The 17,056-nt window shown below is 40.8% G+C and overlaps 1 protein-coding gene across 3 annotated transcripts in view; it reads right to left on the bottom strand.

The window, feature by feature from the left end:
- Nucleotides 1-17,056, bottom strand: part of LOC124777181 (esterase E4-like) — a 213,073-nt gene that overhangs the window by 100,252 nt on the left and 95,765 nt on the right. The window lies entirely within an intron of this gene.

Raw genomic sequence — 17,056 nt, 5'->3', positions numbered from 1 at the left:
TTTGCATAAAAGGTTCACAGGCGTAACTCGCCATCCTCAGGCGTCGCTGTGGTTTGCCGTCGTCACTTGTTAATTTATACGCTGGTTCCTGAGGGCGGGGCTGTGATGTCATCGTAGAAGACGCTGATACCCACAGCTCACTGCCACAGAAACGGGATGCATACCCTGCGCGGTTTCGCCACGAACGGCGGAACAGATTTGAGATTTCACGACAAATGGTCCTAGTTACATTTGCTGCTAGTCAGTACTTATTACATGTTACAGTACGCTTCAAAGAGATACGTAACTTACACATATGTTAGTACTTGCTGGGTACAGCCATACCCCATGAAAGCCACGTTTGAGAATATTCGATAATAATTACAGTAGAATTTTCTTAAGGGGGGTAGGACGTCAAACGGGCCGACTTGGAGCAGGAGCGGCATCACAGGACATTTTAATTTCCAGTGTCTATACTTTTGCAAATAAACTCATAAAACTTTGTCAGCATCACCAGGAAGGATTCAGGATTCACACTCATTGCAGTGGAAGTTCGAAAACATAACGAAGTAATTTTTTTTCATGTCAAATTTCATCGTTTTTTTTCACTTACTAATGGCAGCATTTGTTGCTATAGGTACACTTTTCTTCATATGTTAGAGAGATTCTTCGTTAAATTTTGCGCAGCATACACACCATACTTACAGGTGATGAAATTTGACATGTAAAAAAAATTACTTCGTTATGTTTTCGAACTTCCACTGCTATGAGTGTGAATTCTGAATCCCTCCTGGTGATGCTGACAAAGTTTTATGAATTTTTTTGTAAAAGTATAGACAGTGGAAATCAAAATGTCCTGTGGTGCCTCTCCTGCTCCAAGTCGGCCCGTTTGACGTCCTACCCCCCTTAACTATCGGATGCATAACGAGGATTTTACAGCAGATTTTTTTTTTTTTTTAGATATTGGATGTATAACGGGGACATTTTAGACCTGGCAAGCCTCCGTTCTCTCAAGAAATTGTCTTAAAATTTATTTATTATACTTCATGTCCTGTGTTCAAAAATGGTTCAAATGGCTCTGAGCACTATGGGACTTAACTTCTGAGGTCATCAGTCCTCTAGAACTTAGAACTACTTAAACCTAACTAACCTAAGAACATCACACATCCATGCCCGAGGCAGGATTCGAACCTGCGACCGTAGTGGTCGCGTGGTTCCCGATTGTAGCGCCTAGAACCGCACGGCTACTCCTGCCGGCCATGTCCTGTGTAATCCTTGGAAATACAATCTACTTTCTTCAGAAGGACCGTTGTTTATTGCAAATCAAAATAGTTATTTAATTTTATAAATATTGTAGTCTTACTCGCATAATGCATAACAGGGGTCTTCTAGACATGCCGCGAGCAGTTATTTTCACGATACTTTATTTCTGTTCTACTAGAATTGCATGTTAAAGTAGCTAGATTGTTGGTAATAGTTATCAGTTTGGCATGATTATTCTCAAAGGCACTATGAAAGCTACGTCTCAGAAGCACTGTAAGAGCTATAACCTAGTACTCAGCTGAAGGTATGCGTATTTCTCAATGTCAAAACACTTGTACATGAACATAAGTTTTGTATCATAAACAGAATAACTATCTAAGATACTGTTGTACCTTACATAGAACACAGCTGTATACCATACTACCTATAAAGACAGAAGAACGTCTGAAGTCAGCACATGTGATCAAAACTTTAAATCAATCGTTATTGAATGGCTTGAAGATGAAACTTCCTTTGATCAAGAAGACAGTAGAAATTTAGATAGTGATGGTCATCAGAATAATGAACCAACATCTTCTAGCGTCCTGTGTGATTCAAGCAGAGAAGAATTAGATGGCAGAGACCACAAAATTAATTTCCTTATCGGTCATGATGGAACTCAACAGAGTGAATCACTGCTACCAATGAACAGAATACGAATACACAGTATCATGAAATTCCACCTTATCCAGTAGGGGTAATACAACTAACCAAAAAGAAAATACACTCGAAATAAGGGTTCCATGACCTGGGAACTTTTATAAACATCATTTTCGTCTGAAAGACAATTTGACATTTGTACGTTGTGTGGCCAACAAGAACAAATGTGAGACGAGCCACCCTAGATGAAAGACGTAAAAACAACATTATTCAGCAATGAATGTACTTCAGAAATTGATTGTCTTGGCCAGAAGGCAAGCACATACGCTTGGAAGAGACCATCAAAAAGATTGTATTTTGTGTTATAGACAAACGTATTTGAGATATTAGCAATAAATATCTAGCGCTTATTTTCACATCCCAATAGCATGGAAGGCATATCTGATGAAAACAGAACATTTCTCATATGTAGAGAAGATGCAACAGGCCACGTCCCTAAATAAAGTTCTATAAGCCACGACACCTTGTGGAATTAGTAGGCAACAGACGAACATTGCGGCAACTGGAAGATCCCCAAAAGGAGGATAATTCATGTGCCCAAATCTATAACATAGAAAAGCGGTCAAACATTCTGCAAATGCAAAAAAAAAGACAAGGAACGTAGTGAAATTATTTGTGAAGAGTATTTCTTTTAATGAGTAAATATTATGGTGTGGATCAGTAAAACTGACAAGTTAGTTACTCAAGTCCGGAAAATTGTAACACAATTTATAATACTGTGTTTCATATTACTCTAAAATAAAAGTCATAATAATAAATACTGTCTTATTCATTCTATGTCACCAACCCCTTTAAAATCCATACTAATATTACAGAATCGAAAGTAACTCTGTTACACTTTCACGACTAAACCGCTGAACCAATTTTGATTAAATTTGGTATGGAAATAGCTTGAACGCTGAGTAAGAGCATAGACTATTTCAGAAAATGTGTAGTATAACATATTTATTGATTTGAAGAATATAACGCCAAATAAGCAATGACAATTACTGTTTGAAAAAGGTGTTTACTCTTTGAGTTTTGAACTTTATCATATTTGTGAAAATGTTGTTATTGCTTCGAATGATCCACGTAACATGATTCAACGTAATCAGTACAATGCTTACACTATTCTCAGCGTATGTAATTCATACTTCCATGCTAATACCAATATTACAGATGTGAAAGTAACTCTGTTATGTTTTCATGACTCTACCGCTGAACCATTTCCTATCAAATTTGGTACGGAGGTAGCTTGAACCCTGAGGAAGGCCATCGGCTACGTCCGAATGTTTTGTTGTCTTGTTAAAGCACTCAAAAAGACAATAATGATATACGTTAGCGGGATCAAGATGGCGCTGGTACCATTGTCGAAGACTCTTTGTGTTTATAGATCATTCCGTGACAGCGCGTAACAAATGTTACTGTGCGTGACGTTAATGATACAGATTTGCTGCACTCCGTGAGATAGTTGGGGAGTTTTTGTGGCAATACAACAATAAAATCCAACGGCAACCCCGAGAACATATATTTAAAACTACTACGATATGCTTCGAAACATAGATTGAAGAGAACTCGAGCTGGGATAGTTACTCGAACGCAGCAAATGTCGGAGCAATCTCATTCCGCCGGACGTAAAGATGCAGAAGGTCACGCAGCCGAAAGAGCTACTGAGACAGCAGAAGAGTGACAAGCCCGTCGCATTTTTTATGCTGATTGTCACGCATGTCTTACAGACGCTTGACTCACAACGAATGCAACATTTAAAGGCTATACGACAAACATAGAGACGTCGTGCCATTCCATGTAGGACGTTGTAGGCTTTCAGTAAGGCTGCATTTCATTGTGATCCATTAATTGACTATGTTAATCATCGATTGCTCATCTTAGGGAGAATGGATGAAAAATGTAGGCATTGCCATGCGCTGAAATTGAAGGAAGAAATGGATGCTAAGTGTTGCTCTGGTGGCAAGGCCACACTTCCATTACTAGGTGACCCGGAAGAACCGCTATAAACTCTGCTTCTGTACGAATGTAATGAATTGATGCGCTTTTTTTAAAAAAAAATTGAAAATATAATGCATGCTTTCAGATGACTTCATTTGGTTGGGAGGCAGAAGTCAAAACGCCAGGTTTTTCGATAACTAATACGATACAAGGTCAAGTTTTCCACAGACTTGGCTCTTTGCTTCCACCAGATACAAAGTCATCACCAACGAAATAGACTGCATGTGTAATAATATCCAAGGGATGGAAAAAGAAACGATGTGGAATAATGAGAGAATTTATTCATTAAGTACTCATATACCAACACCACAAAGATATATAGATATAAATGTACATATCTATACCACCATATACCCAGATATTTAAAAATTACTAGCATACTTCGCCACCAACACTCATCGTAAATAAATTACTGATACGCGAGTTCAGGCGTTGGTAACAGCTAGTTTATAATACTTCGTTAATTCAAACATTTACTACATGTTTCAAGGGAGGGGTCTTAAAGACCCCCCCTCGTGCATTTATGCTAGTTCAGCCAACCATGGACCCAAGAGTTAATGAAAATTCGTAAAATGTTTCCAATGAAAAATTTTTCTCTCATGACACCTACTCCATTTTAGTAACAAAAGCATGCAAACATAGGTAATAAAAATATTTTAAAATTGAAATATTTGGACAATTATCGTATACACATCACACTCTTGTGGAATCAGGTATTTTCGGAATTCTGATAAAAGATTTTGATGGTTTGAGCGAAAGATACTGAAATTGGGAATTACTCCACGTAGTTCGACTGCCCTTCAGTCTCCTAAAAGACTATCCAGCTGTGCCTGAGGCGTTGAAAAGTGATAATGATATAACGAATTGTTTAGATAACTTCATTAAATTTTATTTTTAATTTTTTTGACAAGTCGTAGCACATTGCCATGAATATTATTTGTGAAATTTTTTGTGGCCGAATCGCCTTCTTTCCTCAGACAAAGTTTGTCCTGTATTTGAAAATATACTTTTTGAAAGCACACAACTAGCAAATACGTATAATCTTTTAGGTCCAATGAGTATAAATGTGGATAAACAAGCTGTCTTTCCATCGGCGACGACAGAGGATTCACATCCATCCTCGGGAAGCAACATGTAAGAATTGTGCTTGTCAGTTTGACTGTAGACTGCTAACGAAGGTTCGATCACTCGGACCAGGTCCTGTGATATGTGAGCGGCTCGAGGACTTTTAAGTAACAGAACGTTGTCCTCGAGAGGTAGTGTTTATCAGAGACAAGAGTGTCATCATGATGCCTCAGGGAAATGTGGTAGGGCCGCTCTTGTTCTCCGTACACAGAAACGTACAGACTGATAGGGTGGGCTGCAATCTGCGGCTGTTTACTGATGACACTGTGGTGTATTGTGAGGTGTCGTCATTGAGTGGTTGAAGGAGGATTCAGGATGCCGGCCGAAGTGGCCGTGCGGTTAAAGGCGCTGCAGTCTGGAACCGCAAGACTGCTACGGTCGCAGGTTCGAATCCTGCCTCGGGCATGGATGTTTGTGATGTCCTTAGGTTAGTTAGGTTTAACTAGTTCTAAGTTCTAGGGGACTAATGACCTCAGCAGTTGAGTCCCATAGTGCTCAGAGCCATTTGAACCATTTGAGGATTCAGGATAACTTTGTCAGAATTTCTGTTTGGTGTGTTGAATGACAGTTTTCTCTGAATGTAGAGAAATGTAAGTTAATGCGGATGAGTAGGAGAAAGAACCCTGTAATGTTCCAATACGGTGTTAGTGGTCTGCTGCTTGGCACAGTCGCGTCGACTGAATATCTAGGCGTAACGTTGCAAAGCGATGTGAAATGGAACAAGGGCATGAGATTGCTAGCAGGGAAGGCAAATGTTTAACTTCGGTTAATTGGGAGAAACCAAGGAAAGTTTAGCTCGTCTATATAGAAAACGGCGATAGAACGCCAGTGCGACCTATTCTTAAGTATTGCTCGAGTGTTTGTAGGTCAGAGTAAGGGAAGAAAACGAAGTAATTCAGAGGCAGGTTGCTGTATTAGTTTCCGGTATGTTTGATCAATACACGAGAATTACTGAGATGTTAGGGGAACTCAAATGGAACACCCTGGACAGAAGACAACGTTCTTTTAGAGAAACCCTATTGAGAAAATTTAGAGAACCAGCATATGCAGAATGATTCTGCTGCTGCCAGTCGTCTTTCCCTCGCTCTGTTTGCGAATGGAACAGGAAAGGAAATAACTAATAGCTATAAAAGATACGCTCAGCCATGCACTTTGTGAGGGCTTGGAGAGTTTATGTGTGGATGTAGTTAGCCTTCGAATCATAAGTTTCTGTTGTTTTAGGCACTTGTTTGTACACTGCCTCAAAAAGAAAGTGAAGCACGCAGAAGGAAAAGAGGAAACAAAATGAAGCTTTACTGGTTGAGAGACTATCTGTTGTTATTCCAGTGATAACATTCTTGTCCAGTTTACAGAGAACCCGGTAATATGAGCCTTCTTATCAGAGTGACGTTGCACCTCATCTAGTCTGAATGCATGCACTGATTCGGTTGGAAAGCGTGTCATAAAGCCGTTTTATCTTCTCTTAAGGTGAATGGCCCACAACTGTTCTGACTGGTACTAAAACGGAGTTGACTTCCAAGCTGGCCCCACGCATGCTGTACTGGGAACAGATCTGCAAATTTTGATAACCACTGGATTACATCAACGTCAAGAAGACAGTTCATTGAGACGCATACAAAGTGTGCGCGAGCATTATCCTGTTGAAATATGGCACCAGGATCTCTCTTACGAGAGGTAAGACCTGAGGACGCAGAACGTCCGTGACGTACTTTTGTGCTGTCAGAGTTCTCTCAAGCACCGCTAGCCGTGACCTGACCTCACACCCAATGGCTCCCCACACCCTGACGCCAGGTGTGTCTCTCCAAAACATCGGAAAAAATGGACTTTCCCCCACCTCCCCACCATACTTGCCGACAAAGGTCATCCGAGGTGGTGCAGCACTGCATTTCATCGGTGAACACAACGCGACGCAGTTCATCAGCTGTCCATGCTTCTCGCTCTCGGCCCGACTCCAAACGCAGCCGTTCGTGCTGTGCTGTTAGCGGCAGCCTACGCACGGGACGGTAATTCCAGAGTCTTGCTGCTGCTAAACTCTGAGCAATGATGTGGGATGAGACAGAATGTGTTATGAACTCGATTACTTGTTCTTGGATGGCAGGTGTCGATCTGAAGGGGTGGCGATATGCTTCGTGCGCAATACGGCGGTCCCACCTTTTGGTAATCAGACGTGGTCGACTGAACCTTGAGTATGCCTGCCTCACGTTCCATATCAGTCCAACATGGTGCCACTGGCACGTCCGATTGTCGTAAAAATCTGGATATTACCTGATTCGACCAGCCGTCCACATGGAGACCCACAACGAGGTCTGTTTCAAACTCTATCAGGTGCTGTATCACACTACAAAAATGCTTTATGTTGCTCGTTCTACCTGTCAGAGAGAATTATAACTCTAATCACTTACAAATCCACTAGTAACGTGCACGTGTATGAAGCTGCCAATGTCTTCTGGGCGGTTCATTTTTTGTCAAGCAATGTAGAAGCGTTCCTACGAATTAAAATTTCTTGTAGGAAAGGTAGAAGAAGAAGAAGAAGAAGAAGAAGAAGAAGAAGATGATGATGATGATGATGATGTTGATGCAATGTGCACTTGAAGAGGAGTTTAGTTAAACAGGTTTATTGCCATTTTCTTGACCTAACAATAGCCTAATTTTAGTCAAGATTTCTATGATGGAAATATTTCGTGTTGAGTTCTAAGAAACAGGTTTTTTTATGTGAATCTGGTAATGTCTTTCGGCTCGAATGGTTCAAATGGCTCTAAGTGCTATGGGATTTAACATATGAAGTCATCAGTCCCCTAGACTTAGAACTACGTAAACCCAACTAACCTAAGGACATCATACACATCCATGCCCGAGGCAGGATTCGAAACTGCGAGCATAGCAGCCGCGTGGTTCCGGACTGAATGTCTTTCGGCCAATAATAACCAACATAATAGCAAATCACTCTTCAGCAGCTTTTACAATTCACTCAGACATTCCTATTGCTGGCGGCGGCAACCCTTCCCGGTTTTGAAACATAGACGTAAATGTCAGAGGTTTTCTGGCAACGAAAGAGTTTGCTTTAGTGATTTCGTGAAAGATTTGAAATAATGTTATTAAATATTCAATTATGTCTCACTCCACTGGCGACAATTTATGTTCATACTTTCCGAGAACAGCTAAAGTGGAAATTACGATCTTTCGGTTTTTAAAATCCCGGATTATCGTATCTAAAATCAAGTTCCAGCGACTGAAGAGGTATGTATTTGATTTAAATGTAAGATTATGATAATTCTTAAATTACCTGGTGTGAACACTAAATCAGGCGGCAATCTAAGGTTTTGAGAACGCAATGAACAAAAGAGACCACAATTCCATATCGAATGGCGAGTGGTGGTACTCGAACGAGAAACGACTGACCGCCCAAAAAATAACGAGACCGAGACGGGGATGAGGCCAACCCGAAGCTAACAATTACTTAGAAGTCGTTGCCTGGTAATTCCGTTCAATTTAGTGAACCGTTCTTTTGGCACCGTTCCTTCATGAATGACCACTTATAATGCAGGGACTAGGAGTTGACCCTGAAAGTTAATAAACGTAACGTATTGGCAGGACTGGGCGAACAGACCCGTTACTCTTTGATTAAACTACTGGCAATATACAATTTGAAACAGTAACATCTAGGAGCAACCGTTCACAACCACATAACAATAACTGTAGGAAAAACAGATACAGGGCTGAGGATCATTGGTAGAATATTGAGCAAATTTTAATTTATTCACGAAAGGAGTAAGGTATAAAACACTTGCACCAGCTATTCTTGAGAAATGCTCATCATTCTGGGACCATTACCAGTTTGTTTTAATAGGAGGGGCAGAGCTCCAGCGAAGAGCGGCACGTTTCGTCATGGTGTCGTTTAGTCGATGAGTGAGCGTCGCTGAAATACTCAAAACAGTCTGCAAAAGAGATCATGTGCGTAACACAGAGTTTCGCTGTTGAAATTCTACGATTATACGTTCCAGAAAAGGTCGGCAACATCTTACTTTCTCCCTCATTTGTCGTTCGAAATGAACACAAGAAACTGACAGAGTAAATTAGTTTCTTGTAATATGCATCCACAGCTTTTATGAATTTTTAAATGACATCTCCATGCTTTCAGCTGTTAGAACTTTAACGATTGACATTTCGGCATTAAGCTATTTCCAAGCATCTACAAGCATAATACAACGTAATAATGGGATTAACAGTAGGTACAATCAATTTCATAATTTTTTAGACATTCATATACGGTACTTACAAGATTTTGACGTATAAGTTTCCGTTAGGCAGAGATAACAACGCAATATGCACATCAAAGAACAACTAGTCAGCCATACTAGTCAGTATCTCATTTTATGTGCTGCGAGTTTGAGCGGTTTGTATACAGAGGGGCCCGGAAATGTAGACACTCTTTGATAATATCTTCGCAACAAGATTACGTATCATTGGAATTTTGCGCGGTAGCGTCTCAACAGATCTTCGTTCGCGTTTTTCGACAGATGACAATGCAACAATGAATGAAGCAAGATAGTCGTTTGAGCAGCGCAAGGACGTATTGAAGTGGTACTGGAAGTGTGGAAACTTGCTGGAGGTACAACTGCAATGGCGCAATGTGTGTGGAATTCAGCCACCAACACGTGTAACAATTTATCGTATTCGGGATAAATTTGAAACCGACTGTACTGTTCAGCATGTGCGTAAGGAAAGGTCTGGTCTATCAAAAACATCAAGAAGTCCAGCTTCCATCGCTGCTGTGTTGCAACATGTTACTAGGTCACCTCAAAAATCTATGAAGCAGGGTGCACGTGAAAGCGGGATAAGTCGATCAAGCGTACGACGAATTCTGAAGGTTGCAAAGTGGAAAGTGTACGTTCCAAGATCGCTGCACGCTATGAACGAAGACGACACGGATAGAAAGATGTAAAGTAGTGCGAGTGTTTCAAAATGGTTCAAATGGCTCTGACCACTATGGGACTTAACTTCTGAGGTCATCAGTCCCCTAGAACTTAGAACTACTTAAACCTAATTAACCTAAGGACATCATACACATCCAGGCCCAGGGCAGGATTCGAACCTGTGACCGTAGCAGTCTCGCAGTTCCAGATTGTAGCGCCTAGAACCGCTCGGCCACTCCGGCCGGCAGTACTGCGAATGATTTGCAGGTATGCCTCACGAGGATGAATGGTTTGCAGGGATGGTTATCTGGTCTGACGAGGCGAAATTCAAACTAAACTGCACTGTAAACCGCCACATCTGCGTGCACTGGTCTCTTGAAAAGCCTCACGTTCACTTGGACAACCGTGTTAATCTACCGGGTTTTGGTGTGTGGTCTGTCATCGAGCGGTTTGGTTGGCCTATTCTTCTTTGAAGGTACCGTAACTGGTGAGGTGCATCTTCATATACTGTAAACATCGATTTTACATGCCATCCGAGAGGAGTTTGGGAATGAAAGATTTTACCTACAACAACATGGTGCTCCACCCCACTACGACAGAGATGGCAGGGCCTACTTGGATGAAAATTTACCTGAACGATGGACAGGTCGAAGAGGAGATGTTGGGATCCCACCGCTATCTGCAGACCCTACAGCTCTTCTACCTGTGGGGAAACCTTCAAAAATTAAGTTTATCAACAGAAGCCAGCTACATTGAACGAGCTACGAGAAACCATCGAGGCGTCCTGTACGGCTACCACACCGACAACACTGACAGCCGTAGTTCGGACAACAGTTTAGCGGCATCGACGTTGTTTGGCTGCTAATGGGGGCATTTTGAACGCGTAACATAACCTCTCCCCCGTGAAAGAATTGTAGCTGTACGCCAGTTTGTTCCATTAATATTGATTATCAAAGAATGTCTACATTCTTCTGGACCCCTCTGTATATGACGCATCTAAAAGTGTGCACTTAACAATACGTTAGAGTAAATGTCTAAAACAATAGAGAAAACTTTTATTTCTGATGCCTCTTTGTTCACTGAGTATGTATTGTGGTTGTTCTTTGAAGGTGCTTTAAATCTGAATTTCTTCTAGAGGGTCAATTAATCTTTTTACCCTACACAGTACATATAAAGATTCGTCAATGCTGTTGGTGAGATGATTGTAAAACTAATGTACGAATCGGGATCCACACCAACTACAAAGTAGGGACAATCATCAGAAACACAGCCTACGAAAAACCATTTACACAATCAGGGATTTATCAAATCAGATGTGATGAATGTCAAAATCTCTGTGCGGTGCAAACAGGTAGACGTTTCTCAACCAGATTGTGAAGGGACACAAATATAAGCGAAAATGGTATATTGTCATTTAGTGCACATCAACGAAACTACAATCATAACACCAACAGCATCGAGGAGCCCTTAAAGGTACTACATAGGGCACAGAAAGGCATTTTAATGGACGCTCTAGAAGGAACTGAAATTTATAGCGCCTTCAAAGAACAACCACAATACATACTCAGTGAACAAAAAAAACCTCAGAAACAAAAATTTTCTCGATTGTTTTAGATGTGTGATGTATACAGTCCACTCACAATGGCAGTACATAAATGAAATATTGACTAGGTCGCTGACTAGCTGTTCTTTGATGTGCATATTACATTGTTATCCCTGCCTAACGTAAATCTATATGTCAAATTTGTAAGTACGGTATGTAACAGTCAACAAACTACACAATTGGTTGTACTTACTGTTAATCCAAAAAAATGGTTCAAATGGCTCTGAGAAGTATGGGACTTAACATCTATGGTCATCAGTCCCCTAGAACTTAGAACTACTAAACCTAACTAACCTAAGGACAGCACACAACACCCAGTCATCAAGAGGCAGAGAAACTGTTAATACCACTATAAATTGTTCTCATTACGTTGTATTGTTTGTAGATGTTTGGAAATGGTTCAGTGCCGAAATTACAATAGTAAAATAAAGTTAAAACAGCTGAAGGCAAAATGACGTCATTTTAAAGAAAGAGAGACGCTTATCGAAGACGAGAGAGAGCGAGAGAGAGAGAGAGAGGCCAGGGCTCGGAAGTACATGTGAGGTTTAAGCTGGGTTAGTGACGTCACTGTGGATGTGTCACCGGATGGGAAAATCGTCACGCCTCTCTGTTACCAACATCATAGCCGCTCTTCTTAACGCCCCTGCTACGGAGGGCAGAACCGCGAAGCCCAGCGTTGAAATCACAGAGGCTTTTTATTGGTGGCGGAGGAAAATATTTCGGACTCACTGCTGCTCAGAATCGACACGAAAGGCCTCAGGAGGTGTCGTAAAGAGCGCGAATGAAACTACCCCTCCCTTAGGGTGTTTAGTTTTACACATTTCGCACTCGAAAATGAGAATTTGCAGTGAAATGTGCGACAGGATGATATTATAGACATTTGACCTGCCGACAGGCCCCAGGCGAATCAAATCTTCTGTAAGGACATTGTGGGGCTGCAGCCGCAATGGACATGTCCCCCATTTAGAGCGTAGCGTGACAGCAGCTTTTTCTCTGTTATAAGGAGTGAAATCACTAGGGACCATTGAAAACTATTCTATGAAATTTGAACCGATCCGAACCAGTAAAGTGTGTTTATGCTTTAACATCCCTCATTTCCGGCACTCTCCTTAGGCATCTGCGACATTGACACATGCATGAGCATCCGTTTCAACACCTGTCTGATTCCGGAAGCGGGGAGTAGGCGCTAGTGTAGAGGTGTGCAGGTTTGTATTGTCGAACGGGAGGTCTTACTACAAGGAGAGGACATGATGTTGGGATCACGGACTTACTTCAGACTTTGTACACCTTCAGCAGGCCATTAAACCAACATCATGTGCAAGTAGTAAAGCAATTTCGAGAAAATAGCAAGAGAAGTTTTACTCATCTAATTTATTACTAATGTATCTGAGCAAAGCGAATAACCGTAAGAAGTCATTGTGGTCAAGTTGACGCCGGCGCCGTAGCTCAGCGTGTTCGGTCAGAGGTTTAGCTGCCCTCTGTAATAAAAAAAAACTGAGCGAATGCATCAACGACAAACTTGAACGGATGTCATGGGACGTCCGCCCTGAACAGATGCAACGAAGAGTATCGAACAAAATAAGATTAAAAAAAACAAAAAAAGTTGCTACCGATAGCGCGCTGTAAGAATGACGCGGACGAGACGACGGTTAGAGTCCTGTTAACAATTACTTTTTTATCTATATATTTTTCATCACTGGTCACATTATTTAATTTATGACATTTGAGAGGTAAAATAATGAAAAAAAACCTGCGCATTTTCATGAAGCTGTTGTGAATGTCATGTATTATTTGACTACTTACTATTTGTAATTAATCATCAGGTTTAAATTTATAATTAAGTTTTCAAGGACGAGGGACAGTCTTGGAAAGCCCAAGTCAAACCTCGACATATAATGGTGCGAATGACGTTATTCGCGATCAGTAATATAGTAAGCCATGTGCTCGCTCCATGTCACGTTGGAGGATGGTATTTGTCATGCAGACGTAGAAACATAAATTGAAACTTCATACAAATAAACGTGTTTTTTTTTTCATTACACTACCTCTCAAATGTCATATAAATTAAATAATGTGACCAGTGATGAAAAAAAAATTATTAATTACGTTTGAGCAGTAATCGAACCGTCACCTCACACACGTTCGTTTTACAAAGCTCTAACGCTAATCACTTGAGCACCAGAAGCTCTAACGTCCGGCGTCTACGCACAGATACACAAACCACATAATAGACACGTAAAACTTCTATGGCAATTTTCTCGGAATTTCCAGAATAGTGCATCTTACGTTGCAGATTACATTGTTTTAGTGGTCCACTAAAGATGTACAAAGTTTGAAATAAGTCTGTAATCCCAAAATCGTGGCTTCCCCTTGTTTGCCAATTTATTCATGTTTGTACCAAGGTCGCAGACGCCGAAGGCGAACGCCGGAAAGGAGGGATGAAAAAGCATAAACATACTTTTGTGCTTCACATCACATTCAAATTTCGTTGAATGTTTCTGAACGGTTCCTACTGGCTCCACCCTGAATACCAGAACAAAAATTGCGGTCACCTTGTAACGCTTATATCGATTAGAAGTAGCTTTATATTATGTAACTGTGTATCTGCAATTATGGAGTGCGTATTATTTGTTATTTAAAGTCCTCAATTTGTGACAGCAAATTTAGAGTTTTGTAATGTATGTATGAAAAAGATAAATTATTATAAGTATGTTCATGAAAAGAAAATGTTTATTGAAAGCTGGTTCACGCTTAGGGCACTTGTATTGTAACACGTAAAAGATGTAGGGAAGTCCCTCCGCAACGGAAGTGGCATGGCGCGATGTAAAAGGTGGTTTTGGCGGCTTCATGGTATGAACGGTACGCAGTATGTGGCTAGCCACAGCACGGTACACTTCAACGGTGCTAAGAGAGGCAATTGGAAACTGCTTTACAATGGATTTGCCTCTTTACAATGGATTTACCTCGGATGTGGATCTGGCTATTATCTGGTATTCTCGGCAAAAACGAATGGCCCTAATACGGTGAAAATCCGACGCCAAGAAGAGAGTTTATAGAGCATTTGAACATTAAGAGCCGTGAGTAGAGTTACCCGCGGTGTCACTTGCCAACAATCTTCGCCACTGCTTCACTAACTTCATACATTCAGTAATGTATGTGGGAATGGACCAGTTAAATTGTGTGTGATTTGAATAATAACCACAAAAACAAATTTGTGTCTATATATTATTATCCTGATCACGAACCTATGCAGGGTCCTCACCTAAGTGCTATTAAAACAGAGTATCCTGATTTAAATGAACAATTATTGCGTTCAAGTGTTTTCAAGTGACCTTTTGCCTAATGTAAAAGGAGTAGTAAGAGTTAAATTTAAAACGACAAAAGTGAAGTTACATAGGATTTTGCTAAAGTATCCTTAGTTTATTACAAAGTATAATTTTGTGGAATGCAGTGCAAGATTGTGTAAATATTATTGTCTAAAATACCTGCTTCACAGGTGATAAAAAGGAAAATAAGTTAAGCTCATTTACAAAAATAGTGTGGTTCTGATTTATATCATGAATGGTTCCTTTTCTGAAGTTAATTAATCCCAGTGTTTTGTTTTATTGTCTTACAAATGAAATTATGAACTACTCCAAGTGAAGTGAATGATTATCTTTTTGAAGTACTTTTTTTTACTATAATAATCCCCTCCCCCCCCCCCCCCGCCCCACCACCCCCCCCCAGGAACCATGGACCTTGCCGTTGGTGGGGAGGCTTGCGTGCCTCAGCGATGCAGATAGCCGTACCGTAGGTGCAACCACAACGGAGGGGTATCTGTTGAGAGGCCAGACAAACGTGTGGTTCCAGAAGAGGGGCAGCAGCCTTTTCAGTAGTTGCAGGGGCAACAGTCTGGATGATTGACTGATCTGGCCTAGTAACACTAACCAAAACGGCCTTGCTGTGCTGGTACTGCGAACGGCTGAAAGCAAGGGGAAACTACAGCCGTAATTTTTCCCGAGGGCATGCAGCTTTACTGTATGGTTAAATGATGATGGTGTCCTCTTGGGTAAAATATTCCACAGGTAAAATAGTCCCCCATTCGGAACTCCGGGAGGGGACTACTCAGGAGGACGTCGTTATCAATAGAAAGAAAACTAGCGTTCTACGGATTGGAGCGTGGAATGTCAGATCCCTTAACCGGGCAAGTAGGTTAGAAAATTTAAAAAGGGAAATGGATAGGTTAAAGTTAGACATAGTGGGAATTAGTGAAGTTCGGTGGCAGGAGGAACAAGACTTTTGGTCAGGCCAATACAGGGTTATAAATACAAAATCAAATAGGGGTAATGCAGGAGTAGGTTTAATAATGAATAAAAAAAATAGGAGTGCGGGTAAGCTACTACAAAGAGCATAGTGAACGTATTATAGTGGCCAAGATAGACACGAAGCCCATGCCTACTAAGTAGTACAAGTTTATATGCCAACTAGCTCTGCAGATGACGAAGAAATTGAAGAAATGTATGATGAGATAAAAGAAATTATTCAGGTAGTGAAGGGAGACGAAAATTTAATAGTCATGGGTGACTGGAATTTGAAAGTAGGAAAAGGGAGAGAAGGAAACATAGTAGGTGAATATGGATTGGGGCTAAGAAATGAAAGAGGAAGCCGTCTGGTAGTATTTTGCACAGAGCATAGCTTAATCATAGCTAACACTTGGTTCAAGAATCATAAAAGAAGGTTGTATACGTGGAAGAATCCTGGAGATACTAAAAGGTATCAGATAGATTATATAATGGTAAGACAGAGATTTAGGAACCAGGTTTTAAATTGTAGGACATTTCCAGGGGCAGATGTGGACTCTGAGCACAATCTATTGCTTATGAACTGTAGATTAAAACTGAAGAAATTGCAAAAAGATGGGAATTTAAGGAGATGGGACCTGGATAAGCTGACTAAACCAGAGGCTGTACAGAGTTTCAGGGACAGCATAAGGGAACAATTGACAGGAATGGGCGAAAGAAATACAGTAGAAGACGAATGGGTAGCTCTGAGGGATGAAGTAGTGAAGGCAGAAGAGGATCAAGTAGGTAAAAAAACGAGGGCTAGTAGAAATCCTTGGGTAACAGAAGAAATATTGAATTCAATTGATGAAAGGAGAAAATATAAAAATTCAGTAAATGAAGCAGGCTAAAAGGAATACAAGCGTCTCAAAAACGAGATCGACAGGAAGTGCAAAATGGCTAAGCAGGGATGGCTAGAGGACAAATGTAAGGAAGGATGTAGAGGCTTATCTCACTAGGGGTAAGATAGATACTGCTTACAGGAAAATTAGAGACCTTTGGAGAAAAGAGAACCACTTGTATGAATATCAAGAGCTCAGATGGAAACCCAGTTCTAAGCAAAGAAGGGAAAGCAGAAAGGTGGCAATGTACTTGAGGACAATATGATGGAAATGTAAGAGGATGTAGATGAAGATGAAATGGGAGATACGTTACTGCGTGAAGAGTTT

This window comes from Schistocerca piceifrons, chromosome 2 (genome assembly GCF_021461385.2).
Source record: "Schistocerca piceifrons isolate TAMUIC-IGC-003096 chromosome 2, iqSchPice1.1, whole genome shotgun sequence".
NCBI lineage: Eukaryota > Metazoa > Arthropoda > Insecta > Orthoptera > Acrididae > Schistocerca > Schistocerca piceifrons.
The sequence above is the reverse complement of the archived record's forward strand: the minus strand, read 5'-3'. Positions and strand labels throughout refer to the sequence as shown.